At 40.5% G+C, this 27573-nt stretch overlaps 1 protein-coding gene across 2 annotated transcripts in view; it reads left to right on the top strand.

The window, feature by feature from the left end:
- gng12 (G protein subunit gamma 12) overlaps positions 1-27573 on the top strand; it is a 78866-nt gene that overhangs the window by 22825 nt on the left and 28468 nt on the right. Inside the window, exon 2 of one of the 2 annotated variants that reach the window (XM_008118404.3) lies at positions 8445-8542. The exons of the other annotated variant lie outside the window; for it this stretch is intronic. The gene's annotated coding sequence lies outside the window, so the exon portion shown is untranslated. The remainder of the gene's footprint in view (positions 1-8444; positions 8543-27573) is intronic. 2 annotated transcript variants of the gene reach the window in all.

Genomic DNA, 27573 nt, shown 5'->3' on the forward strand with positions numbered 1-27573 from the left:
AGTTACAGTAAAGAAATCGATCACATATATGTTTACACTTCTGTGTTCTTTGTAAGCTTTAATCTACAGTTCTGTGCTGCAGTAAAAGTCATTGTTTATTAATTTAAACCCCTAACGTTGGCTGATCTGCATACAATCTCTTGCTAAAATCAATCAATCAAGATGTTGCTTGATTCCTTCATTCCACAACTGTATTCCATTGCATACATTGAATTTGCACCCTATGTTGAGAATCAAACCATGGTATTGCTCTGCATTGTATTTAACAGAATCGAACAGGATGTTTTAATCTAGAAATACGTTATATTCCCATTAATAGTTTGCAGAAGAGATGGTGGGTCACATGGCTGTACCACAGGCTGTTATATTTCCTTCTGGTGGCAGAACTGTGCCAGGAAGCTGCTATGACATTAGTAAAGCTAGGACACTGAGCTACGTAATCTATTGAGAACTGTTTGATATCACATTTGACCTTGTGATAATAATGAAATCCTGTTTATAATGTTTTGTCAGATGATCATTTCACGTATCATCATCCTTTTTTACCCATCTCTTCCTCCACCTGATCCAACTGTACTCATGTCAAATGCGCGTAAGAACAGTAAACAATTCAATGCAAGAACAATCTGGCCATTCCTCTGCTTCTCACACTACCACCAGTTATCTGACAGAGTTATTGCTGCAAGTTTTGGTTACTGAATTAAGAAAAAAGTACCTGTTTGCAAAAATATTTGCCAAAACTTGGCAAAGTTACCCTTTTTGGGGCCACAACTATAAGAATTGTGGGGATTTTGTGGTCGGAGAATTCTGAAATTAGTGCTTTTGTATTTCTGCAATGTTGGATAGCAGCAGTTAGACAACTTAATGATGGGCAGCATTAATGATGTATATCACCACAAAAGCCGAGGGATGTCATTGCATGAAGTAAGTACCAACAACATGGTAAGATCAGGGGCTGTTGACACACTTTTCCCATTTATAGCCCTTGATAGCTTCATCAGAGGGAGCTGATGGACTGACAATGATGTGCTGTTGTGCTGATTCACCACCTCCATTTGATAAAGTCCTGTCAAAAATAGGAATGTGGAAGCTTCCATATTAGTCAGACTTCTACCTAGAATAGGTTAGTATGTCCCAGATTATGTGTTGTGCTGCGAGTTCACCCTCAGACATTTGTTGATATCGTACAGAAGACATATCATATTTCTGTTCATTAGTCCAGTGTTTCTGATTTCTCATTTCCTTGACTACTTCATTGCTTTGTTTTTTCCTGTACTAATATACAGATGCAGTTGAAGTATATGAACTCTTTGGACTTTACAGAAGGTCTTATCTGGTACCCTCCACAAGGCCCCAGCCCTGGTGCACCACTGCAGCTGAAAAGCTGTCATGTACAGCTGTGTAGGTGTATCCAAGCTCGTCCTGTCATTTCTTAAGCACTGATGAAAAAAGAAAAAAGGAGCAGGCTTATTCTCAGGGCAAAGGTTGCTCTTTCTTTCCTCCATACTCAAGAGAAACTGAAACAAGGCTGGGCACACCACTGTAGCCAGTCAGCAACCAGGGAGACAGAGATGTGCCAACTCTCATTGTGTAGGGAGTAAGGGGAGACAGAGCAGCCATCAGAGAGAACAGCCTCTTCCCCCTCCCGGAAGTATGCTGATTGAGACTTGCACTTTGCCAGCACAATATGGGATCCTGATCTTTGTTTCCTCTTCTCTGTTAGTTTAGAAAGGAAAACAATGATACTATTAAGAGACAATTTCATTGCCAAATTCTTTTCATTCATTTTTTCCTATTCATTCATGTAAATTCATGGGAAGGACAAGGTGGGAAGTAATACTCAAAAAGAATTTTTTTAATAGGGACCTGACAATGTGCATGTCTCTTTTGAGATGTATTCAGTTAAATCAGGCTTAGAGGTTAGATCTTTTAATGTAGGGAGAATATGAAACTGTCAGGGTGGCTGAACATGGCTGCATACATTTTCCCTTGTGCTCTTGGGCAGGCAGGCAGGCAGGCAGGTGAGTGAGCAAGCAAGTGGGAAGAAGGGGATGAGTCCCCTTCGGGGGAGATAAAGCTGGTATAAATAAATAAATAAATAAAATATAATAATTATAATAACAATAATAATAATTCATGCCCTACCTCAAGCAAAGGTGAAGAGGATAGGATTGTGGAGTGAGAGAAGGAAAATCTTTAGCAAGCATGCATTCCCTCTTAAAATCCCTTTCTCAGGTAGGCAGGGGGAAGGAGCTGACTTGGAGGAGTGCAAGGTGGATTTCCTCACTTAACCCCCTTGCCCAGTGACTGAGGGCCCAAGAGAATGCATGCATAGCTGGTCCCAGTTACTTTTCATGTGTATTAAATAAGGCTTGAGAGGCTGAGAGATATTTGTGGTTTTCCATATTCACAGGGATCTTGTGCCCCTAAGCGCTGTGAAAGCGGAGAGCCAACAGTAATGTGAGAACCACCTTTAATCAAGAATGCTTTGCAAATATATCTACATGGTGGGCCAAAAATCACAAAGGTTTCTGATGTCTTAATAACTTTTTGGAATTTTTTTGCAAAGAATGTACACATAATTGTAATGTAATTCCATTTCCTCTCTCTCTCTCTCTCTCTCTCTATATATATATATATATATATATATATATATATACTAGCTGTGCCCGGCCACGCGTTGCTGTGGCGTTGTCTGATGGTGTTGGTGAGAACTTGTTGAGGTAGTGGTGGTATTGAATGTCTGTTGTATGATTGCATTTATGTTTAGTATTTATTTATTTATTTACAGTATTTATATTCCGCCCTTCTCACTCCGAAGGGGACTCAGGGCGGATTACAATGAACACATATATGGCAAACATTCAATGCCAACAGACAAACAACATTCAGTTTTAGACAGACACAGAGGCATTTTTAACATCTTTCCAGCTTCACGATTCCGGCCACAGGGGGAGCTGTTGCTTCACCGTCCATTGGTGGCTGTTCTTCCTCATTCTTTTCCTTGTGAGCAGTTTTATGGTGTTGTAGATTAGTTAAATTAGCCTCCCGCATAAAGCGTACCTAAATTTTCCCTACTTGACAGATGCAACTGTCTTTCGGGGCTGCTAGGTCAACAGCAAGCTGGGGCTATTTTTTTTTTTAATGGTCGGAGGCTTAACCCGACCATTATGCATTTAGTTGTTTGTGTACTGTGAAAGTGGTGAGGGTAGAGGGGGTCTATGTCCCTATGTAGTATTGTATAGTATTTATACGTTGTCCATGTGTTGTGAATGCTTGGATTGTGTCCTGCTGCATAGTAGAAAGGGTTGGGCTGGATGGCCCTTAGGGGTCTCTCCAAACTCTTGGATTCTATGCTTCTATTATTATTATTATCATCATCATCATCTTCATCATCATTATTATGTAGAGGCTGGATGGCCATCTGTCAGGAGTACTTGGATTGTGTCCTCCTACATGGTAGAAGGAAGTTGATCTGGATGATCCTTAGGGGTCACTCCAAACCTTAGGATTGTATGATGATGATGTTGTTGTTGTTAGTAGTAGTATTGAGAGGCTGGGTGGCCATCTGTTGGGAGTGCTTGGATTGTGTCCTGCATGGCAGAATTGGGTTGGACTGGATGGCCTTTAGTGGTGTCTCCTAACTGTCTGATGCTATGATTCAATGTGTATTATTACTGTGCAGATCTTGGATGGCCATCTGTCAGGAGTGCTTGGTTTGTGTCGTCCTGCATGGTGGAAGGAAGTTGAACTGGATGATCCTTAGGGGTGTCTCCTAACCTTATGATTGTATGATGTTCTTCTTCTTCTTCTTCTTCTTCTTATTATTATTATTATTATTATTATTATTATTACAGTAGAGTCTCACTTATCCAACATAAACAGGCCGGCAGAATGTTGGATAAGTGAACATGTTGGATAATAAGGAGAGATTAAGAAAAAGCCTATTAAACATCAAAATAGGTTATAATTTTACAAATTAAGCACCCAAACATCATGTTATACAACAAATTTGACAGAAAAGGTAGTTCATTACACATTAATGCTATGTAGTAATTACTGTATTTATGAATTTAGCACCAAAATATCATGATATATTGAAAACATTGACAACAAAAATGCGTTGGATAATCCAGAACGTTGGATAAGTGAGTGTTGGATAAGTGAGACTCTATTGTATTATTATTGAGAGGCTGGGTGGCTATCTGTTGGGCGTGCTTGGATTGTGTCCTCCATGGCAGAATTGGGTTGGACTGGATTACCACAGTAATTATTTCATATTACAGTAGAATCTCACTTGTCCAACATTCACTTATCCAGTGTTCTGGATTATCCAACGCAGTCTGCCTTTTAGTAGTCAATGTTTTAAATTCATTGTGATATTTTGGTGCTAAATTTGTAAATACAGTAATTACAACATAGCATTACTGAGCATTGAACTACTTTTTCTATCAAATTTGTTGTATAACATGATGTTTGGTGCTTAATTTGTATAATCATTACCTAATTTGATGTTTAATCGGCTTTTCCTAAATCCCTTCTTATTATCCAACTTATCCAACGTTCTGCCGGCTTGTTTATGTTGGATGAGACTCTACTGTATATTTATAATCTTATATTATCTGCTTGGAACTAGATTATATGAGGCCCCTTCTACACAGCTGTATAAAATGCACACTGAAGTGAATTATCTGGCAGTGTGGACTCAAGATAATCCAGTTCCAAGCAGATAATATAAGATTATAAATGGGTAATATAGCTGTGTGGAAGGGCCTTGAGTCTACACTGCCATATAATCCAGTTAAAATCAGATAATCTGTATTTTATAGGCAGTGGGGAAGAGCCCTGAGGCCTAACTGTGCCTGTCCCCTGGGCTGAGTAGGTTGCTAGGAGACCTGGTGGGCAGAGTTCTAATTGGCAGCAATTGGATAAAAAACAATTATTTCTTTCCCTCTAATTAGGACTTTATTTTTCTTTTCTTTTTGTTGTATGAACGTAGAGGCATGGATGAGGGGTTGTGTTGCCAAGTTTAGTGTTTCTGGGATGTGTAGTTTTGTTGTTTTGTCCTAGGCCGAAATTTTTTTATCCTTATACACACACACACACACACACACACATTCTGTATATGATGCTGTAGTATTTTAAATTTAAAAATCAAAATAAAAGAGTTATTAAATATAGAAACCCCATTCTGACTTTTCACCCACTCTAAGAAAGCTTTGATCCTTTGCAGTAGTACTTCAAAGTATATTGATCATAAGAAATCATACAGACTAATTCTTAAAACACAAAAGATTTAGAATATATACAATGACTGTACTGAGTGATAGCAAATATTTAAAATATACACAATAGCTGTGTTGGGGAATAGCAAATAGAATTGCAGAGGTTCTGATTGGTAAGCAATTAACACATAAATGGAAAGCACTAAAACAAATAACCAGATTAAATAAAACACCAAAATGAGGAAGATCCCATATTACACCAATTCTGAAACAACTGCATTGGCTACCAATAGAACATCGGATCTCTTACAAGATACTGATCCTGACATTTAGAGCTCGTAATGGCCAAGGACCATTATATCTTAGGGACCGCCTTATTCCTTTTTTCCAACAGTGGTCACCTTGATCCTCACAGGAAAATCTATACGTACGGGCTCCTAGGGAGGTACACCTGGAAGCTACAAGGCGTAGAGCCTTTTCGATCTATGCTCCAATTCTGTGGAACTCATTGCCTCCATATGTTAGAGCAATGTTGGAGTTGTGTGATGCCCCATGGGCCTCCGAGTCCTGACCCTAGCGCCATTATGGACCATGGAGATGAAGACATGGGATTTCTGCCATCTCAGCAAGAGACTGGTCCGTTCCAGATGCCTTTTGTTGACAATTCTTGCCAAGAGCTCATTAAAACGGACCTTGAACAAGCTATCCCAAGCACTTCTCCCCCCTTCGCGAGAAGGGAATTCTTTGAGACTAGTCGCTCGGAGAAAGCGCAAACAAGAAAGAGCGCGAGATTAGCAGCCAGACAGAGTGCTAATTAGCTTGGTTCTCCTGGGAATTTTCAGGGAGGAACGCATCTGGATGAAGATGAGTGTCAGTTCTTTTCCCTTGGGAAAGAAGCTCTGGACACCTGTTTGTAGGAAGATTTGAAGTTCTTTAAAAGTTTCCCGCACGGGTTAGCCCGCGCGGAGTCAACGAGTCAGTTGAAGGATTAACTTCGGTTCCAGCTAAGAGTGGACTGCTTTTTGAGTCCGCTATCTCCAGTCTCTCTGTGCCTTGCCTTGCCGTGTTCTTGACCGGTCTCACCGTGTTCCCAGCCTTGCATCTTGTGCCAAGTACCCAGTCTTGTCTTCAGTTTCCTGCCTTGGACTTACTTTGAACTCTAGTAAAACTTTTGGACGCTTTCCCCACTCTAATTGCTTGGAAGTGGAGTGTGTTTCGGTTTTGGGATTTTAACTTTGAATTCTAATATTATATACTGGACAATATATTTCTGGACTATATTTGACCTTCCCTGAAAGGTCTATTGCTGAACTACATTTTCTACTTGTTTTTATCCTACTATATTATTTCCTTAATAAAGATATTAGATTGTTATTGGCCTCTGTGTGTTGGTTCTTAGTGCTCCGCTACCAGGGCATGACAAGTTGCGACCTTTTGTAAAAGTGCTCAAGACTTGGCTGTTTGGTTGTGCATTTAAGTAAATCTGATCTAATTTGCCAAATAGTCACTGTTGAATGTTTTTATGTTGAATGTTTTTATATTGTGGAATGATATTTTAAATTGTAAGTCGCTCGGAGCACTCTGGTGGAGAGCGACTAATTAAGAAATAAAGTGAAGTGAAGTGAAGTGAAGAAGATTAAAGAGCCAGCTCTCTACAAATACAGGTGTTTCTGAACTTTCTAGCTTCATTCTGTCTTTGTAGGGCCAGCACAGACTATAGTATACACTTGGTCCTCCATGTCTGCTGATTTCACTTTTACGGATTTGACTATTCATGGATTTAATTAATATGTTCTCTCTGGGAATCTCTAGGTTTTCTAGAATAACGCTACAATTAACCATAGAGTTGTGTTGAAGGACCCAGAGATTCCTAGAGAGAAGATTTACATGGAGATTTGTAGGTCTCCAGTGCAATTCTACAGCCAACTTCCAGTGGAAGTTCACCATAGAGTCGCACTGGAAGACCTAGTGATTCCTAAATAAATATTCTTTTGGGTTTAAAAAAGATTTTGTTTAATTCACAGTTTTCCTACATCCATGGGGATTACTTTGCCCCTAACCTTATACTTGATTACAGTCCCAGGATGCAGCTAAACAAATTTGGAAACCAGACAGTGTTGATACCATGCATGTGCAATCTTAACCAAGGTGATTTCTTTTGTCAGTGGGCATCCTGTTTCTTAACAATTGGGAACTGAAGAATTTCTTTGGGGAATCAAGCTCTTTGAGTGTATTCACCCTGGATGCATGGCTAGGTTCATGGTGGCCTGAATTTTTCTTATAAGGGTCCTGCTTCTACCCTCCACTTTTACCTCTATGCTGACACCCATTTCCACTTCTTCTGTTTAAAGGGAGACACAGAGAGTCCTTTTCATACACTCTTTGCTGTTCTAGCAAATAGTGAAGTTTATGCAATGGACACTTCCATTTCTGGCCTGTCTTCCCAGTTGGGTTGGTGAGTGGAGACAAGGATCCACAGCTTTCTCTGGCAAGTGAATGAAGATTACAACAGTATGCACCTCATTTATCTTCTTAGTTGGAGGCAAAGTGGAACAAAGTAGAGCCCCACTTCTATCACTGGTCACTAGCCAGCAATAAAAGAAAGGGAGAAAACCTAGCTCACAGAAACAATGGAAAATAAGCCAACAGTATATGTATGTATGTATGTATGTATGTATGTATGTATGTAAAGGTATGATCTCTAATCAGATGTTCAAATAAAACCTCACATTCTAAGTCTGTAAATCACACTATGGGAGAAAGTCTATAAGACACAAACCGGTTGTCAGTGAAAAATAAATGGCCCAAGATCTTGTAAAATTATTCATACAAAAACGTAATAATTTCAAAGTCACTGAATTCTAATGGTGCATTTATTTTTCCAGCACCAAACATGATTCTAACCCCCCCCCCCCTCCAGTATTAACATGATCCTCATGGTTCCAAAATATCAGCTTACTCTGCAGCTATACAACATTCATGTATCAGAAGGCAATAGGACCTTTTAGTGTCCAGGCACTGACTAAACTGTTGAAAAGAAAACAAAGCCTGTATGTTGACTATGCCTTATAAAAGTGTTGGCCAACTCTTGTGCACTAAGAGATAATAATATTTTGTATTTTTCCTTTAGGAAAACATACCCTCTCCTGCCCATTTTATAATTTTTTATCAGTGTTTTTATAGTCCAGTTTTTTAAATCTTATATCTTATGTTTTCCAGATTGCCAAACAAGTACAGCCTTTGAGGAAGAACAAGAATAGGAAGCCAGGTTACCACATTCAGTGCTTCAATAGCCAAACTTTTCCTGTCCTTCCAAGGTAATGGATATTTTTTTTTGTCGAATAAGTTTTATTTTGTTTTCAAAAAAGATAAAACCCCCCTCAAATAAACAGTTTAAAAAGGGAAAAAGAAGGAGAGGCTGGGGAACATAGAAGAGTATAGTATGCAAGTTACAGAGCCATGTTAATTAAATAATTCTATTGTATCGTCAAAGACACAGGTAATGAATTTTCTTTGCGAAAGCAGAACTTTTTTTTTTTTTGCAAGGCCAGATGTTAGCTTAATTCAGATTGTTCTATTCTGAAATGAGTTGTATAGCTCCACCTGGTGGTTACAAGAAATTTAAGTGGGGAATTCCAACTTTGTCTTTGACTAACATTATGCAAATTCTTAACCTGTTTGTATAGTACTGCAGTAGAGTCTCACTTATCCAACACTTGCTTATCCAATGTTCTGGATTATCCAATGCATTTTTGTAGTCAATGTTTTCAATATATCATGATATTTTGGTGCTAAATTCATAAATACAGTAATTACGACATAGTATTACTGCATATTGAACTACTTTTTCTGCCAAATTTGTTGTCTGACATGATGTTTTGGTGCTTCATTTGTAAAATCATAACTTAATTTGATGTTTAATAGGCTTTGCCTTAATGCCTCCTTATTATCCAACATATTTGCTTATCCAACATTCTGCCGGCCCGTTTATGTTGGATAAGTGAGACTCTACTGTATATGTATACATATAGAATTCATCTGATCTGTTGCAGTTAAGATGAATAATTGGTGGATTTAGGTTGAAGAGTATGCAACTTATTCTGGTAGGTTCCTGCTGTCAGCTTCTCATCTTGGCTGTACTTTCTGGTCTTTGCTCCCTTCCTGAGGATAGAAAGATGAAGTTCCATTTTTGCATCATAAATGCAGTAATCGGTCTCTCTCCTTGCTTTCTCAGAATGATAACTAATCACTGAACTGTTGTATTTACTTGTTTGTAGAACACTTGCTTGACCTTTATATTGTAAAGTTAATGCAACTTGCCACCATTTTAATGGTCATGTCTCAATTCAGTGGAATTTTTAGTTTAGTTTAGCATTTTGGCAGGGGGGGCTAAAGACCTTGTAAAACTACAGCTCCCATAATTCTGTAGAACTGAGCTAAAGTCATGTAAAACTGCATCAATTCGATAGTGTAGATGCAGCCTTAAAGACCTTGGCTCCATATACACTGCCATATAAAATCAAGATCATCTGCTTTGAACTTTATATGGCAGTGTAATTCAAAGTTCAAAGCAGTTCAAAACAGATAATTTAGCCACCCAAGTCCTTTTGGGAGATGGCGGCGGGATATAAATAAAGTATTATTGTTATTATTATTATTATTATTATTATTACTATTGATAAACTGGATTGTAAGACAGTGTAGATCCAATCCTAGAGCCTAGCATTTATGCACCCATTTCCTGCTCAAGTGCTGGAGGGAGTGGTTGAAATGACAGTGTCTGTGGCGTTCAGCTTGGAGGCTGTTCTTTCTGGGACTCAAGTAGTTCATTTTGTAGATCTCCAGTACTGCCTCAGTTCATGTCATAGACTTTCATGTTTAGTGTAAGTGATCAGGTTGCCGCATATACTTGGAATTATGATAAATGCTACAGAGTCAGGTCACGGCACTTGAGATCATTCCCTTTAGTTTACATGGTCATTGCTCCCTTCTCTTAAGACTCTTCTCCTCCTCCCCTCCAGAGTTTCAGCTAATTGTAGTTTGCCAAGCAACTATTTTTTTTTCTTGATTAGAGATTGAAATAATTTCAAACCATGCTTATCATTCTTAGTTCTAAAATGAAGGTTCCCAAACATCAATCCTACAGATATTTTAGACTTTGCATCCCAGAATTCTTCACTGTTGCCCAAACTGACTAAGGCTTCTGGGAGCTGAAGTCCAAAACATCTAGAGGATGACATCTAAGGTAAAGGTAAAGGTTTCCCCCTGATTTTTTTTTCGTGTCAGGAGCGACTTGAGAAACTGCAAGTCGCTTCTGGTGTGAGAGAATTGGCCGTCTGCAAGGATGTTGCCCAGGGGGCGCCTGGATATTTGATATTTTTACCATTCTTGTGGGTGGCTTCTCTCATATCCCTGCTGGAGCTGACAGAGGGAGTTCTTCCCAGGTTGGATTCGAATCAGCAACTTTCAGGTCAGCAACTCAACCGTCAAGTCAGCAGTCTACTGGCACAAGGGTTTAACCCATCGTGCCACCGGGGGCTCCTCTGACATTTAAGTCTAGTTGTGTCTGACTTTGGGGGTTGGTGCTCATCTCCATTTCTAAGACGAAGAGCTGGCATTGTCCATAGACACCTCCAAGGTCATGTGGCCAGCATGACTGTATGGAGCGCTGTTACCTAAAGTTTTGTGAAAAATATATGTTACAACAAACTGCAGTTATCTATTACCTTGGGACTTAGGATAAATGCAGATCTTGAAAATGTCTCTGACAGAAGATAAAAAGTTTTCTTGTCATCCCCAATATTTAAATGGAAAATTTCTAAATACGATCCCTGGGGAAGGTAATGGCAACCCACCCCAATATTCTTGTCATGAAAACTAAATGGATCAGTACAACCAGAGATATGTCGGTATACCATTGGAAAATAGGACTCCCAGGTCAGAAGATGGTCAAAATGCTACTGGGGAGGAACAGAGGATAAGCTCAACTAGCCCCAGATGTGATGACACAGTTAGCTCAAAGCCGAAAGGAAGACTAACGGCAGACAGTGCTGTAGATGAACGATGAATCAAATGTTCTAAAGAACAACACACTATAGGAACATGAAATGTAATATCTATGAACCAGGGCAAATTTTTATTGGTGAGATGTCAAGATCAAAGATAGACATTCTGGGAGTCAATGAACTGAAATGGACTGGAATGGGCCACTTCACAACAGATGACTACCAGATCTACTACTGTGGACAAGAGGAACACCAAAGAAATGGAGTCGCCTTCATAATGAATAATAAAGTTGCTAAAGCAGTGCTTGGATACAACCCAAAAATGATAGAATGATCTCAATTCGAGTTCAAGGCAAGCCATTTAACATCAGTCATCCAAATATAAACCCCAACCACAGCTGCAAAAGAAGCAGAATTAAATCAGTTCTATGAGGATCTGCAGCACCTACTGGATAATACACCAAAAAGAGACATTATTTTCATTACAGGAGATTGGAATGCTAAGGTGGGCAGTCAAATGACAACCGGGATCACAGGCAAGCATGGTTTGGGACAACAAAATGAAGCAGGACATAGGCTGATAGAATTTTGCCAGGAAAACTCACTGTGCATAACACTGTCTTCCAACAATCTAAATGACGGCTTTATACATGGACTTCACCAGATGGTCAACACTAAAATCAGATTGACTACATCCTTTGCAGCCAAAGGTGGCGGACATCCATCCAGTCGGTGAAAACAAGACCTGGAGCTGACTGTAGTTCAGATCACAAACTTCTTATTGCCCCATTTAGAATCAGACTAAAAAAAGTGGGGGAAATACACAGACCAGTTAGATATGATTTCACAAATATTCCTAGTGGGTTTGCAGTGGAGGTGAAGAATAGATTTCAGGGACTAGATTTAAGAAATAGAGTCCCAGAAGAACTATGGACAGAAGTTCACAACATTGTTCAGGAGGCGGCAACAAAGTACATCCCAAAGAAAAAGAAAACCAAAATGGCAAGATGGCTGTCTGCTGAGACACTGGAAGTAGCCCAAGAAAGAAGGAAGGCAAAAGTAAACAGTGATAGGGGGAGATATTCCCAATTAAATGCACAATTCCAGAGGTTAGCCAGAAGAGACAAGGAACCATTTTTAAACAAGCAATGCATGGATGTGGAAGAAGACAATAGAATAGGAAGGACAAGAGACCTCTTCTGGAAAATTAGAAACGTCGGAGGTAAATTTCAGGCAAAAATGGGCATGATCACAAGAACAAAGATGGCAAGGACCTAACAGAAGCTGAAGAGATCAAGAAAAGGTGGCCAGAATATACAGAAGATCTGTATAGGAATAATATTAATATAGAGGATGGCTTTGACGATGTGGTGAGTGAATTAGAACCAGACATCCTGAGAAGTGAGGTTGAATGGGCCTTAAGAAGCATTGTTAATAACAAGGCAGCAGGAGACAATGGGATCCCAGCTGAGTTGTTTAAAATCTTGAAAGATGATGCTGTCAAGGTGATGCATGCCATATGCCAGTAAATATGGAAAACACAAGAATGGCCATCAGATTGGGAAAAAATCAATTCCTATCCCCATATCAAAAAAGGGAATTGCTAAAGAATGCCCAAACTTTCGTACAGTGACACTTATTTCACATGCCAGTAAGGTAATGCTCAAGAGCCTGCAAGGCAGACTCCAGAAATACATGGAGCAAGAGTGGCCAGATGTACAAGCTTGGTTTAGAAAAGGCAGAGGAACGAGACACCAAATTGCCAATATCCGCTGGATAATGGAGGAAGCTAGGGAGTTTCAGAAAAACATCTATTTCTACTTTATTGACTTTTCTAAAGCCCTCAACTGTGTGGATCATAATAAATTGTGGCAAGTTCTTGGTGGTATGGGGATACCAAGTCACCTTGTCTGTCTCCTGAGAAATCTGTGTAAAGACCAAGTAGCCACAGTAAGAACAGATCACGGAAGAACGGGGTGTTTCAAGATTGGGAAAGGAGTACGGCAGGGCTGTATACTTTCACGCTACCTATTCAACTTGTTCGCAGAACACATCATGCAACGTGCGGGGCTTGACAAATCCAAGGCTGGAGTTAAAATTGCTGGAAGAAACATTAACGACCTTAGATATGCAGATGATAACACTCTGACGGCTGAAAGTGAGGAGCTGAGGAGCCTTCTAACCAAGGTGAAAGAAGAAAGTGCAAAAGCTGGGTTGCAATTAAACATCAAGAAAACCAAGATTATAGCAACCAGACTGATTGATAACTGGCAAACAGAGGGAGAAAACATGGAGGCAGTGACAGACTTTATATTTCTAGGTGCGAAGATCACTGCAGATGCAGACTGCAGCCAGGAAATCAGAAGGCATTTACTTCTTGGGAGGAGAGCAATGGGCAACCTCGATAAAATAGTGAAGAGCAGAGACATCACACTGGCAACAAATGTCCGCATAGTTAAAGCAATGGTATTCCCGATAGTAACCTATGGATGTGAGAGCTGGACCATAAGGAAGGCCGAGCGAAGGAAGACAGACTCTTTTGAACTGTGGTCTTGGAGGAAAATTCTGAGAGTCCCCTGGACCGCAAGAAGATCCAGCCAGTCCATCCTCCAGGAAATAATGCCTGGCTGCTCACTGGAGGGAAGGATATTAGAGGCAAAGATGAAGTACTTTGGTCACATCATGAGAAGACAGGAAAGCTTGGAAAAGATCATGATACTGGGGAAAATGGAAGGAAAAAAGGAATTGAGGCCAACCGAGGGCAAGATGGATGGATGGTAACCTTGAAGTGACTGGCTTGAACTTGAAGGAACTGGGGGCGGCGACGGCCAACAGGAAGCTCTGGTGTGGGCTGGTCCATGAGGTCACAAAAAGTAGGAAGCCACTAAACAAATAACAACAACATTTAAATTTCTGTGTTCTGCTGAAATGTCTTTTAAACATTTGTCCACTAGAGGTCAGTCCATTGCTGATATTACACCCATCTGTCATGAGAGTGATATAAACTGTTTGCCAGAATAAAGAGGCTTACATCTGGAGAGCTGGTATTTCACAATATAAATTTGTGTGGATTTTGCCAAGAAATGTGTATGAATAGGATTGCATCATCCATTATTCATACATGTTATGATTCTGGCATGATGTTTTTTAAATAAAATGCTACATTATAATATGCTTTCTTTGACAGCACATCATCTGATATTTATTAGACATTATCTAATTATTTGTTTGAAATCCCTGGCCAATAATCCAGAATGATCATTACATACAAGGAGGCAGTTTCTTCAGGTGTGTAGTTGCAATTTACCCTTTCTTTCTCTTCCAGCTTCCCATTCATTTTAAAAACCTTTTCCGGAGGGCTGGAAAACCCGTCTGACACAGATTTTCAGTGCTGAGAGAGCTTCAGGGCATGGCGGGAAAATATCAGTATCATGCTGGTTTAGGGCAATGTTTGTTTTTAGAATGTTTGCAAGACCTATATTTTTCTCTTCTGAAATGCTTACATTAGTTGTTTTTTAAAGGAGAAAGAGAGAAAACTGCCCTTAGCATTACAAACTAAAAAAATCCCCAACAGTCCAAGAGAACAAGAGAAGGAGAATGTGTGAAAAAGGTGATCAAGGTGACAGTAACAGAAGAAGATAGCATGCCCACAGACAATTGTACATTAGAGCCTCAGTCAACCGGAACCCAGACAACTGGAAACCTCCCCCCCCCCTAAGAAATAAAATAAATAAAAATTAAAATATATCTATAGTAACTTCAAAGCAACCAGGAACTGCATTTATCTAGCATCCACCAATCTCCATTAGTGCCAGTTAACTAAGAATCTCCTTTGTGCAGCTGGGACTGTGCCAGTCATCCCTTTCTGGTGATTTTGTTCAGATCAGCGTAGAGCATGAGTAATTAGTGAACTACGATTCCCAGAATCCCCTAATCATATGGGCCAGAGGGGATTGCAGTGTAATAAAATGTTTTCAAGCACTGAGATAGAGGTGACCTAGTAATCCTTGTCTAAATTGATGGCAGGGGGTCAGGATGTGCTTCCTCTCATTTGTGCAGTCCTAGGGTAATTGATAAATACTCTTTCTGGAGGCTGGGGTGGGGAGGAAGTTCTGCCCATTAGATGAAGCTAAATTTACCTTCCTCTTGTTGTGATGTTCTTCCTTGTACAGCTGTTGGGTCTCTTATGACAAACACCAAGATTGTTTTCTTTCCCTTCTAGAGTTCCAGAACAACTTGTATTATGGTACCTTGTGTGGAGTGAGCTTAAAACAATTTCAGAGCTGTCAGACCAAAAGTTTTAAAATTATACAATCTTTGGCAGAAGTCTTTAACTTTTGCTTTAATTCTTGTTACTGCTGTGACTGTTGTAATAGTTCTTGTCTTTTTGGTTTTGAGACTCCCACATTGATGAGTTGTACATCAGGGCTTCTGTTTTATTAAAATCAGTCTTAATGTCTACCCTTTTTGAGCTTAGAGTTGAAGATTTCTTTTAAAATAACCTCATTGAAATAATGTTGTGATTAGAAGATCTGTAACAATTGAGAGTTGTGATTAATACAATTCTCAGTCTTTTCAGTTCATTCTCCTTCGGTGTGTTTGATAGCTAACATGGAATATGACTGCAGTTTTCCCCTGAGATAGTACTTGCAGTCTTCATACCAGAGGATAGGCAATACTAACCTGGCTTTTTATAGGAGTGCATAACCTCCTTTGTTTTGAAGAACGCCATGTCACTAAATATTTTGCACTAGCTGTGCCCGGCCACGCGTTGCTGTGGCTTAGTCTGGTGGTGCTGGTCAGTCTACATTAGGTTGTATTTATGCTGTGAGCTCCACCTTCTTTATACTCACATTAGTAGTAGTATTTGAAGTCTGTTACCTTCTTCAATTTTTGTGTTGATTGATAATTGCTTGAGATCCCTGTTGTCTTTTGTTTGTTGTTAGTTGTAATGTCTGATTCTGCTGAGTGCGGTTTATATTTTTATTGTGGTACAATAGTCTTTTTTTTGTTTTGCCTGTGTAGGTGTTTATTATTATTGTTGTTGTAGTGGTTGTAGTGTAATGAAGGTTGGATAAGTTAGATGCTACTGTATTGTTTTTTGGAGGCCCAGTGTAGCACTGACTGGCCTCTCAGCCTCAGTGCCTGGCTGTTTCTTGCCTGTGATGGTGTTGATTCTTATTGTTGTTGTTGTTGTCATTGTTATTATTGTAATTGTTTTTTTGGAGGCCAAGTGTGAATGTAGGGATTGGGGAGGTGGATGAGTTGTGTTGTCAAATTTTGTATTTGTTATAGTCACAATGCGTTGTTGTGAGTTTTGTCGGTCCGGATTGTGGTTTTGTGGTGTGGTTGTGTTGTTACAACTGAGAGGCAAGGCTTTTGTGTTGTGTTGCCAAGTTTTGTATTTCTGGGGCGTTTAGTTGTGTGCCAAGTTTTGTATTTCTGGGGCGTTTAGTTGTGTTGATATAGTCACGATGCATTGTTGTGAGTTTTGTGGGTCAGGATTGTGGTTTTGTGGTGTGGTTGTGTTGTTACAACCGGGAGGCAAGGCTTTTGCGTTGTGTTGTCAAGTTTTATATTTCTGGGGTGTTTAGTTGTGTGCCAAGTTTCATATTTCTGGGGCGTTTAGTTGTGTTGTTATAGTCACGATGCGTTGTTGTGAGTTTTATGGGTCTGGATTGTGGTTTTGTGGTGTGGTTGTGTTGTTACAACCGGGAGGCAAGGCTTTTGCGTTGTGTTGTCAAGTTTCGTATTTCTGGGGCGTTTAGTTGTGTTGTTATAGTCATGATGCGTTGTTGTGAGTTTTGTGGGTCCTGTGTGGTTTTGTGGTGTGGTTGTGTTGTTACAACTGGGAGGCAAGGCTTTTGCATTGTGTTGCCAAGTTTTGTATTTCTGGGGCGTTTAGTTGTGTTGTTATCGCATGATGCGTTGTTGTGAGTTTTGTGGGTCTGGATTGTGGTTTTGTGGTGTGGTTGTGTTGTTGTAACCTGGAGGCAAGCCTTTTGCATTGTGTTGCCAAATTTCGTATTTCTGGGATGTTTAGTTTTGTTGTTATAGTCACTGCGCAAACAACTTTATCATTTTATATATATAGATTCTCTGAGTTGGAAACAGAGAAGGAAGATTTTCTGCTCAATTTGTTTCGTTAATTAGATAAAAGTCAAGAGAATTTTGCAAATAGCCAAGTAGAAAAGCATTTTTAAATCCTTGCACTAAAAGTACAAAGTGTCTCTCTGTGTTTCCTGACTTCTGATAGTGAGAAAGTACTCAGCTATTCAGTTTCATAAGCATCCTGTCTCTGTCCTAAAGTGATAACAGCATTTGAGGTGGAAGGTAACTAGAGAAAGTTAAGCATATATTGTGGTGAGAGAGCCAGTGTGGTGCTGTGGTTTGAGTGTTGGAGACTAGTGTTCAAATCAGCCATGGAAACCTATCAATTGATCTTGGGCCAGTCACACGTTGTCAGACAAAGGCAAAGGAAAACCTGCTTTGAACAAATCTTGCAAAGAAAACTTTGTGATAGGTTTGCCTGAAGGTCACCATAAGTCAGAAACAACATATTTTGATGTTGTATTATTGTTTGGTTGCTTGGGGGCACTGTTACTTTTCACTAGTAAAGCCCAATGCTGGGTCATGGAGTCCAGTGATTATATCAGTAGTGTGTTTATTATTAGGGTGTTGTTAACCATGCAGTACAAATGCATTTCTTGTATTTATACAAATTATTGATAGTGAAGAGATGACATGCCAGATTTTGCCCTGTGTTCAGACATTAGGTGCAGTAACGACCTTGGAATGTTTGCCTATACTGAACCACAAACTACAAATTACATACTAGTGCCTGTAAGCAGGATGTGGTTGTGGAAGCAATACACAAGTGGCATAAGTGAAATTTGTAGAAAGCAATATTATTATGTAAGGATTAAAATGCTAAAATGACCTTTCACAAATATGTTTAAAGAAAGGACAAGTTGCTATATATAGCAGATTAAAAACTAAAACTGCAAGACTTATATATTATACTAGCTTGGGAACCCGGCGGTGCCCGGGTTATTTGAAAAAGGCATTATTTGTCTTTGAATGTTATGTATTCTGTTTGGAGTGGGTGAACTACAATTCCCAGAATCATGGGCCAATCCTCCCCAAATCCTGCCAGTATTCAAAGTTGGCCATTTTGGGTCTGTGTACCAAGTGTGGTCCAGATCTGTCATTGGCTGGTCATCACCCGGCTACAGTGCTTTCTAGATGGGGGTGAACTACTACAACTCCCAGATTCCCGGGGCAATTGTCCCGAAACAACTGTCAGTATCCACAGTAGGGTATGTTGAGTCTGTGTGCCTAGTGTGGTCCAGATCCATCGTTGGCTGGGTTCAGTGGTCTTTGGATACAGGTGAAGTACAACTCCCAAAATCAAGGCCCATTCCCACAAACCCCTGTAGTATGTTCAGTTGGTCATGAGGCTTCTCTGTGCGAAGTTTGGTCCTGGTCCATTGTCGGTGGGGGTCAATGTTTCTCTGGATGCAGGTGAACTATAACTCACTTTTCCTCAAACCTGTTCAATATGCTCTATTGGTTATGGGGGCTCTGTGTGCCAAGTTTGGTCCTGGTCCATCATGGGTGGAGTTCAATTGCAGGTGAACTATAAATCCCTGTACCTACTACTCCCAAATGTCCAGGCCAATTCCCCTCAAAACCCACCAGTATTCAAATCTGGGCATATCGGGTATGAATGGCAAGTTTGGTCCAGAACCATCATTATTTGGGTTCATAGTGTTCTGGGTATAGGTGAACTACAACTTCTCTAAATTCTCCAGTAGGAATCACAGTTCTTTGACATGATACAGGGTGAACAACTTTCACCATGTGGAGTCAATCCCCAAACTCCTCCAGGAAATTTAGTTGCAGCTCAGTTCTGCTGTGTTTGTTATCCAGACAGATTTGAAAGGGAAGGGCAGTGGGCGGGATCATGCAAATTTCACACCAATGAAGAACCCTGGGATGCCTTCCTGTGGTGGAGGAAAATGCAAAATCTAGGATGAAATGGTTCCCAAATGAAAGCATTCCTTGGGTGGTGGTTTGGAGTATTTGGGAAGGCAGGGGTTGGGTTCATGGAGCTCGCTGTAACCACAATGTCAGTGGAAGGGAGTGACTTTCTAGCTCCTCAGCATTGGGAACTATAGCCTTTTTGTGGAGGCCGGAGGCTGTCTGTGTGAGCGGATACCCATGCCACATACACACATACAGGTTTTCACTTTTATTATGGACTAGCTTGGGGACCCAGCAGTGCGCGGGTCATTTGAAAAAGGAGTTATTCGTCTTTGAATGTTAGGTTTTCTCAGTTTGGAGTGGGTGAACTACAATCCCCAGAATCATGGGCCAATCCTCCCCCAACCCTGCCAGTACTCAAAGTTGGCCATTTTGGGTCTGTGTACCAAGTATTGTCCAGATCTGTCATTGACTGGTCATTGCCTGGCTGCAGTGCTGTCTGGAGGGGGGTAAAGTACTACAACTCCCAGATTCCCGGGGCAACTGTCCCAAAACATCTGTCAGTATCCACAGCAGGCTATGTTGAGTCTGTGTGCCAAGTGTGGTCCAGATCCGTCGTTGGCTGAGTTCAGTGGTCTTTGGATACAGGTGAACGACAACTCCCAAAATCAAGGCCCATTCCCACAAACCCCTGCAGTATGTTTAGTTGGTCATGCGGCTTCTCTGTGCAAAGTTTGGTCCTGGTCCATTGTCGACGGGGGCCACTGTTTCTCTGGATGCAGGTGAACTATAACTCCCTTCCCCCCAAAGTTGTCCAATATGTTCTATTGGTTATGGGGGCTCTGTGTGCCAAGTTTGGTCCTGGTCCATCATGGGTGGGATTCAATTGCAGGTGAACTATAAATCCCAGTACTTACTACTCCCAAATGTTCAGGCCAATTCCCCATAAAACCCACCAGTATTCAAATCTGGGCATATCAAGTATGCATGGAAAGTTTGGTCCAGACCCATCATTGTTTGGGTTCATAGCGTTCGGGGTGTAGGTGAACTACAACTCCTCTGAATTCCCCAGTAAGAGCCACAGTGTTTTGACTTGATGCAGGGTGAACTACAACTCCTACAAAATCCCCCAAAGTCCTCCAATAAATTTAAGTTGCTGCTCAGTTCTGCTGTGTTTCTTCTGCAGACAGTTTGGAAGGGCAGTAGGCAGAGGCGGTCCAACCGGCAGGCAATCTAGGCATTTGCCTGTGGCGCCACACCCCCAGGGGCGCTGTCAAGGCCCCCGGGGGGGTGGCGCCACCCCCCGCCTCCTTTACCTTCAGAACAGGCCTTCCAACCACGGCCTGGCCCATGCTGCCCCGGCCTGACTGCCTGGGCCTTGCTGCCATGCAGCCAGGCCGCAGGGAGGCGTGGGCAGGACGTGCGGGAGGCATGGCCACACCTCCCATGCAGCCTGGCCACGCCTCCCACGCCGTGACACCTCCTCCCAGGGCAGCAGCGTGTAGCAGGCCATGCCTCCGCATGCAACAGGTAGAAACAGCACCTCCTGCCTCCTTCCATTACTTTCTCCCTTCCCTCCTTCCCTGCTTCCTTTTTTCTCCCTTTCTTCTTTTCTTCCTCCCTTCCTTCCTGCTTCCTTCTTTTCTCCCTTCCCTCCCTCCCTGAAACTAGGGAAGGGGGCTTAAATATTTGTTGAAAGTCCAGGTTGGAAGAGAAAGAACTCTTGTCTGTTGGACGCAAGTGTGAATGTTGCAATAGGCCACCTTGATTAGCACTGAATAGCCTTGCAGCTTCAAAGACTGGCTGCTTCCTTCCTGAGGGAATCCTTTGTTGGGAGGTGTGAGCTGCCCCTGATTGATTCATGTCTGGAATTCCTCTGATTTTTGTGTGTGTTGTTCTTTATTTACTGTCCTGATTTAGAGTTTTTAAATACTGGTAGCCAGATATTGTTCATTTCCATGGTTTCCTCCTTTCTGTTGAAATTGTCCACATGCTTCTTGTGGATTTCAATGGCTTCTCTGTATAGTTTGACATGGTGGTTGTGAGAGTGGTCCAGCATTTCTGTCTTCTCAAATAATATACTGTGTCCAGGTTTTACCCCTTAGCTTAAATGGCTAAGGGGGGAAAGGAAGGGGCTTGAGACTGTTAGGAATTGTGGGAGTTGTAGTCCAAAACACCTGCAGGGCCAAAGTTTGCCCATGCCTGGTAGGTAGGTGCACTTGCTGTTACATCTGTGCTGGAAAATAATTCTGTGTGCATTTAGAAAAGCATAAATACTACATATTTCAAGTAATGCATCATCATTTGATCATTTCATAGAATTCCAGCAGATTCTCAGGATGTGTAGGATGCATGGGAGTGGGAATTTATGAGTGGCTGTCACACAGCCATATAACCCGGAATACCAAGGCAGAATAACCCACAATATCTGCTTTGAACTGGGTTATCTAAGTCCACACTGCCCTATATCCCTGTTCAATGTTTGGTGCTAAATTTGCAAATACAGTAGAGTCTCACTTATCCAACACTCACTTATCCAACGTTCTGGATTATCCAACGCATTTTTGTAGTCAATGTTTTCAATACATCGTGATATTTTGGCGCTAAATTCATAAATACAGTAATTACTACATAGCCTTACTGTGTATTGAACTACTTTTTCTGTCAAATTTGTTGTATAACATGATGTTCTGGTGCTTAATTTGTAAAATCATAACCTAATTTGATGTTCAATAGGCTTTTCCTTAATCCCTCCTTATTATCCAACATATTTGCTTATCCAACGTTTTGCCGGCCCGTTTATGTTGGATAAGTGAAACTCTACTGTATAGTAATTCCAACATAACATTGGAGCCCCAGTGACGAAGTGTGTTAAAGCACTGAGCTGCTGAACTTGCAGACTGAAAGGTCGCAGGTTCAAATCCCGGGAGCGGAGTGAGTGCCTGCTGTTAGCTACAGCTCCTGCCAACCTAGCAGTTCGAAAACATGCCAATAGCGGCGCTCCATGCAGTCATGCCGGCCACATGAGCTTGGAGGTGTCTACGGACAATGCTGGCTCTTCGGCTTAGAAATGGAGATGAGCACCAACCCCCAGAATCAGACATGACTGGACTTAACGTCAGGGGAAACCTTTACCTTTACCTTTTACATATCATTACCATGTATTGAACTGTTTTTTCTGTTGATTTGTTGTAAAACATGATGTTTTGGTGCTTAATTTGTATAATCTTAATGTAATTTGATGTTTAATAGGCTTTTCCTTAATCCCTCCTTATTATCCAACATTTTCGCTTATCCAACGCTTTTATTTTTCAGTGAATATATTTTTTTGGGGGGGGGCACCAAAATTCTGTTCGCCTACACTTAAAAAATACCTAGGGCTGGCTCTGGCAGTAGGCGGGGTCATGCAAATTCCACACCAATGGAGAACCCTGGGATGCCTGCCTGTGGTGGAAGAAAAAGCAAAATCTAGGATGAAATGGTCTCCAAACGAAAGCATTCCTTGGGTGGTGAGCTGTAGTGTTTGGAAATGACATTGGCAGGGGCTGGGCTGCATGTTCACGGAGCTCGCTGCAACCGCAATGTCAGTGCAAAGGGGTGACTTGCTGGATTCTTAACCCTGGGAACTATAGCCTGTTTGTGGAGGCTGTCTGTGTGAGCAGACATCTGTGCCACATACACACATACAGGTTTTCGCTTTTATTATGGATTTGCTGCTGCTGCTCAGTCGTTTAATCGTCTCCGACTCTTTGTGACCTCATGGACCAGTCCACACCAGAGCTCCCTGTCGGCCGTCACTGCCCCCAGTTCCTTCAAGGTCAAGCCAGTCACTTCAAGGATACTGTCCATCCATCTTGCCCTTGTCGGTCTCTCTTCCTTTTTCCTTCCATTTTCCCCAGCATCGTGATCTTTTCCAAGCTTTCCTGTCTCCTCATGATGTGGCCAACATACTTCAGCTTTGCCTCTAATATCCTTCCCTCCAGTGTGCAGCCGGGCATTATTATGGATTTAGATTAGATAGATATAGATATAGATAGATATAGATATAGATGATATAGATAAGAACTACTACTACTAAAACAGACTGGATTAGATTCAATTCCATTCTGTCTTGGATATCAGAAGTGCTTATTTGAATTCAATAATTTTATTGCAGGGGTGTTTCTGTGTAAAGAACTGAATGGACTGTAGGAGTAACCTGGCCTCAAAACCCTTAGGGAAAGGCATGGAAGACCAAGAGTTATGTCTAGAAAGCTTTATGTGACTGCATGCTATGGAATCCTGGGCTTTGTAGTTTGGTGAGGCATTAATGCTCCCTGGCAGGGCATGCTAAATATTTAAAGTACAAATTTCAGAATTCCATAGGATGAGAAAATGACTGTTAAAGAGGAATCATAGTGTTCTAATTATGCAATATGCCCCACCTTTACCTTTATTCCGGCCAAATGGAATAGCTGTTAATAAATGACAACTCCAGAAGAGAAGAGGAATCAAATGATGATTGGTTTCTGTTCAGTTAATGTACTGAATCTACACATCTGAAAAGAGTGTAATGTAGTTTTTAGGGTGCTGGATATAAACAAATACCCATTGAACTTTGAAACATACTGGATGATACAGACTGATTTTCTGTTTTCACCTGGTCTACTTCACAAAGTGGTATTAGAAATAATAAGAGGAGGAAGAGAGCACAGTATACCATCTTGAACACCTAAAGGAAAGGTGGAATATGAATGTAATGTAATCTCCCTTCAGGGAGATGGTGGTGGGATAAAAGAATAACGTTATTATTAATTACATCAGAATGAATACCATTTATAGCATGATTAGAAACCAATTGCTTCATTTGGACCTGGGAAGCTGTTTTTTCTAGTATTTGTGACTTAACTCCCACAAATAGAGCCATCTACATATGTTCAATTTAAACACTTCTTTCTCTTATAGATTTCTGATACAGTTCATCTTGGTTCCACTAGTTTGCTGCTTGTGGCAGATACATTCAGCAAAATACTGCCTCATCCATTTGGAACTTTTGCATTAAAAAGATTTGATTGTATTCACACTACAGAATTATAGCAGTTTGAGATTGCATTAAGTGCCATGGCTCAATTCTAAAGAATTCTGGAATTTGTGATTTTGTGAGATATTTACCCTTATTTTTCAGAAGGCTATGGTTCTACAACAAACTACAAATTTCAGGATTTCACAGAATTCATGGCAGTTAAGGTGGTGTCACACTGTTGTAATTCTGCAGTGTGGATGGTCTATTAGTGTTTATACAAAAGTCTCTGGTCTAGGGGACCAATAAGCTTCAACAAAAATATTTCAAGGAAATTGTGAAGAATTTGAGAACTTTAAAAATGGATCTTGCGATAGATACAGTGATTGATGGAAAAGTAACCACTATCTGCCATAAACAAACCTTGTAATTGAGAATTCGGGTAGTCTAGGGAAAATAGATCCAAGCAGAGTATTGCTATACATTTTTGTTTGGCTTGAACTCTGAATAGTCATAGATCACAAGTTCAACCTATTATAAGTAATAAAACATTCAGTGTTTGAGAAAATAAGCTGTGTGTGACGGCGCGAGTGGCGCCATCTATATGTTGGAACTATAAGTTTCAAGATTTGAATTGTTGTATCATGCCTGATTTTGCCCTTGCCCTGTAAATGTAGTTGGATTGGTTATTTATATCTGTCAATCAATGTTGTTTGTACCTGTTATATTGCTCACTCAGCAAAACTGTTTGGCTCCACCTCTTCCTGGAGTAGGACTGTGTTTCCTCCTTTTCATTCCATCAGCAAGTTCTCTATCGGATGGACGTGAAAGAGAGGCTTGGCTCAAAAAGCCCTTCAAAAGTTACCTCTCAGCACCAATTCTGAGGTTCTTACCCTTGGGACTCACACTTCATGTTCAGGGCCAACCTGAACAACGTTGAGGAGTCTCAAGCGCCTTCACATCAGTCCTTTGGCAACAGAGGAAGACTCTTGTCTTCAGATATAGGTCATTGGACTGAGGCTGAGTTTGCTCCGGCAGTCACAGCCAGAGAAAGAGGGATCTGGACAAGCTTCATGGACTTAAACAATCAAAGACTGTAATGTATATTTTCTTTTACCCCCTTTGTGAACAATAAACCCAGTTTTTGAGTTAACTACAGTGTTTTGGTCCTTGGGAGTTCCAGTTTCCCTAAAGGAGGGCAAGAAGCAATCCCCTGGGGAAAGATGTCACGTCCATAACTCTTTCACTAAGAGTTTACAGCCCCAGGCGCGACGGCACACTGTGACTCTAGAACTATAAACACATTTGAGTGACTCTACAAGTACCTGAAGTGAGCAGTTAAATATGGAAAATATAATTGAAACAGTAAGCCTAGTAGCAGAAGAATTTGCCAAACAAATCTTTTGTTGAAGTCAAGATAAGAAAGTGTTTATCCTATATATGTTTGTACTTTATAAATTAAATATATTAATTGTTAAAGATTTTGAAATGTCAGCACTTTGGGAAGAATTTGTTATACTTAAGCTGTATTAGCCTATAACATTGAACAGGAATTCCTGAAAATGCTGGTTTATTGCTAAAAAGCAATGTAGTAGTATAAACAGAAATATCTAAAATAATCAGAAGTTTACTAGAGTGTAAACTTTAGTGTTTATTTCCAAAACTGGGCCCTGGTTTCTGAGTCCTCAAAATCTTCCTTCTGAAAGCCAATTTCAGACCCTGGTTTCAAACCCAGGGCAGAAGAAAGATCCTGAATTCAGGAGCACCCATTGACATGCATAAATTGAAATTGTGAAAGCAGGTTAAGACTTTATCAAATAGCCAAAAGAATAGATCAGGCATGGGCAAACGTTGGCCCTCCGGGTGTTTTGGACTTCTGCAATTTCTAACATCTAGTAGGCTTTTTAGAAATTGTGGGAGTTGAAGTCCAAACCACTCAGAGGGCCAAAGTTTGCCCATGCCTGATCTATACTGTAGGTATGATGGGGTGCTACTATTTGTAGGATAATACATTTGATTAAATAAAGATAACCTTCTCTAGTTCATCTTATATTGCATACTACATATGTTGCTATAGCTTTAATTCAGATCTTTACCAAACTATGGAGTAAGGAAGCCTCACATTCAAATTATCCCCTCTTCTTGGATAGAGGTTCCTTTTTTCATATCCTGGTTTTATGCAGTTTCAAACCGATATTAAAAATGGTTTCATTGTACAGATGATTACATAGGAAATCATGGAACCAGTTTGCAACCCGGATGGGGATTACACAAGCCACAGAACACTGATACACATTGAGGGCTTTATTTTGCGCATTTATGTAAGAGTTTGTTTTCTGGCCACGACAATTTGACGCTAGTTTCAAACTGCATTAAATGTTCAGGATGGATTGAGCCCTTGGCCATTTCTATTAACTGAGATTTGTTGCTGATTCAACTTGAGTAAGTACTTCCAAAGGCAGGGTCTTTTTACAATCTCCAAGAAAGACCCCCCTTACTCCATATCTGTCTTCTTTTTACTCTTGGCTTTTTAAATAGGCCATCAGAAGAGACTGGGGGCTTGGCTAAACTTATATAAGCTTCAGTTTGTTTTGAATTCCTTTTTTATTATGCTAGTTGCTATTTTTATTTCTATATTGCGAGTTCTTAAATTGCTTTGACACACTTGCCATTTTTTAAAAGGCATTATACTATTTTGGAAGTTGCTTAAAAGCTTTTAGAAAGTACAGTAAATAAATAAAATTTGGCAATTAGGTAGTTTAATGTCTTGAGTTGCAGCAATGTATGTCTTGTATTTGGTACCAAAGAGAAGAAGTTATATTTTAATCTTCCAGTAAGCTACTCAGCCCTACGTTATGGTTCTCTTCAGGCCCCTGCATTCCATTCTTACTGACAGCTGCTCAGTAGTCCAAATCCATGTATAAAAAGAATGTGAATGGAGCATGCCTGTTCGGCTGTTAACTCTTGCACAAAGAGTTTGGAACCAGGAGAGTGGAAAGAGAGAAGTTAAGGGTCAAAGTTATACAGTGAACATGTAACCATGTAGGAAAAGACTAGAAAACTTAACAAAAAAACTTAACAAAAAATAAGTTTAAAGGTCCAGCAAATACATTTATGAACAACTTTAATATTTTATTCATTTTTTGTAGGAGACTAAGCATAGCCTTCACAGTAGTCCTTCACTCAGTAATATTAAAATGTAATAGGGAGAGTTTTGTTTAAAAATGAGAATTACAATGCAAATTATAAACCCTGTAAACTGTGGGAATGTGCCAATTTATAAGGATTGTTCCACACTTTATATAATAGCAATGTTGGCCTAAGCTTATATAAGTATTTGACTCACATTCCCCGCAGT

The sequence above is a fragment of the Anolis carolinensis genome, chromosome 4, assembly GCF_035594765.1.
Source record: "Anolis carolinensis isolate JA03-04 chromosome 4, rAnoCar3.1.pri, whole genome shotgun sequence".
In the NCBI taxonomy this organism is placed as follows: domain Eukaryota; kingdom Metazoa; phylum Chordata; class Lepidosauria; order Squamata; family Dactyloidae; genus Anolis; species Anolis carolinensis.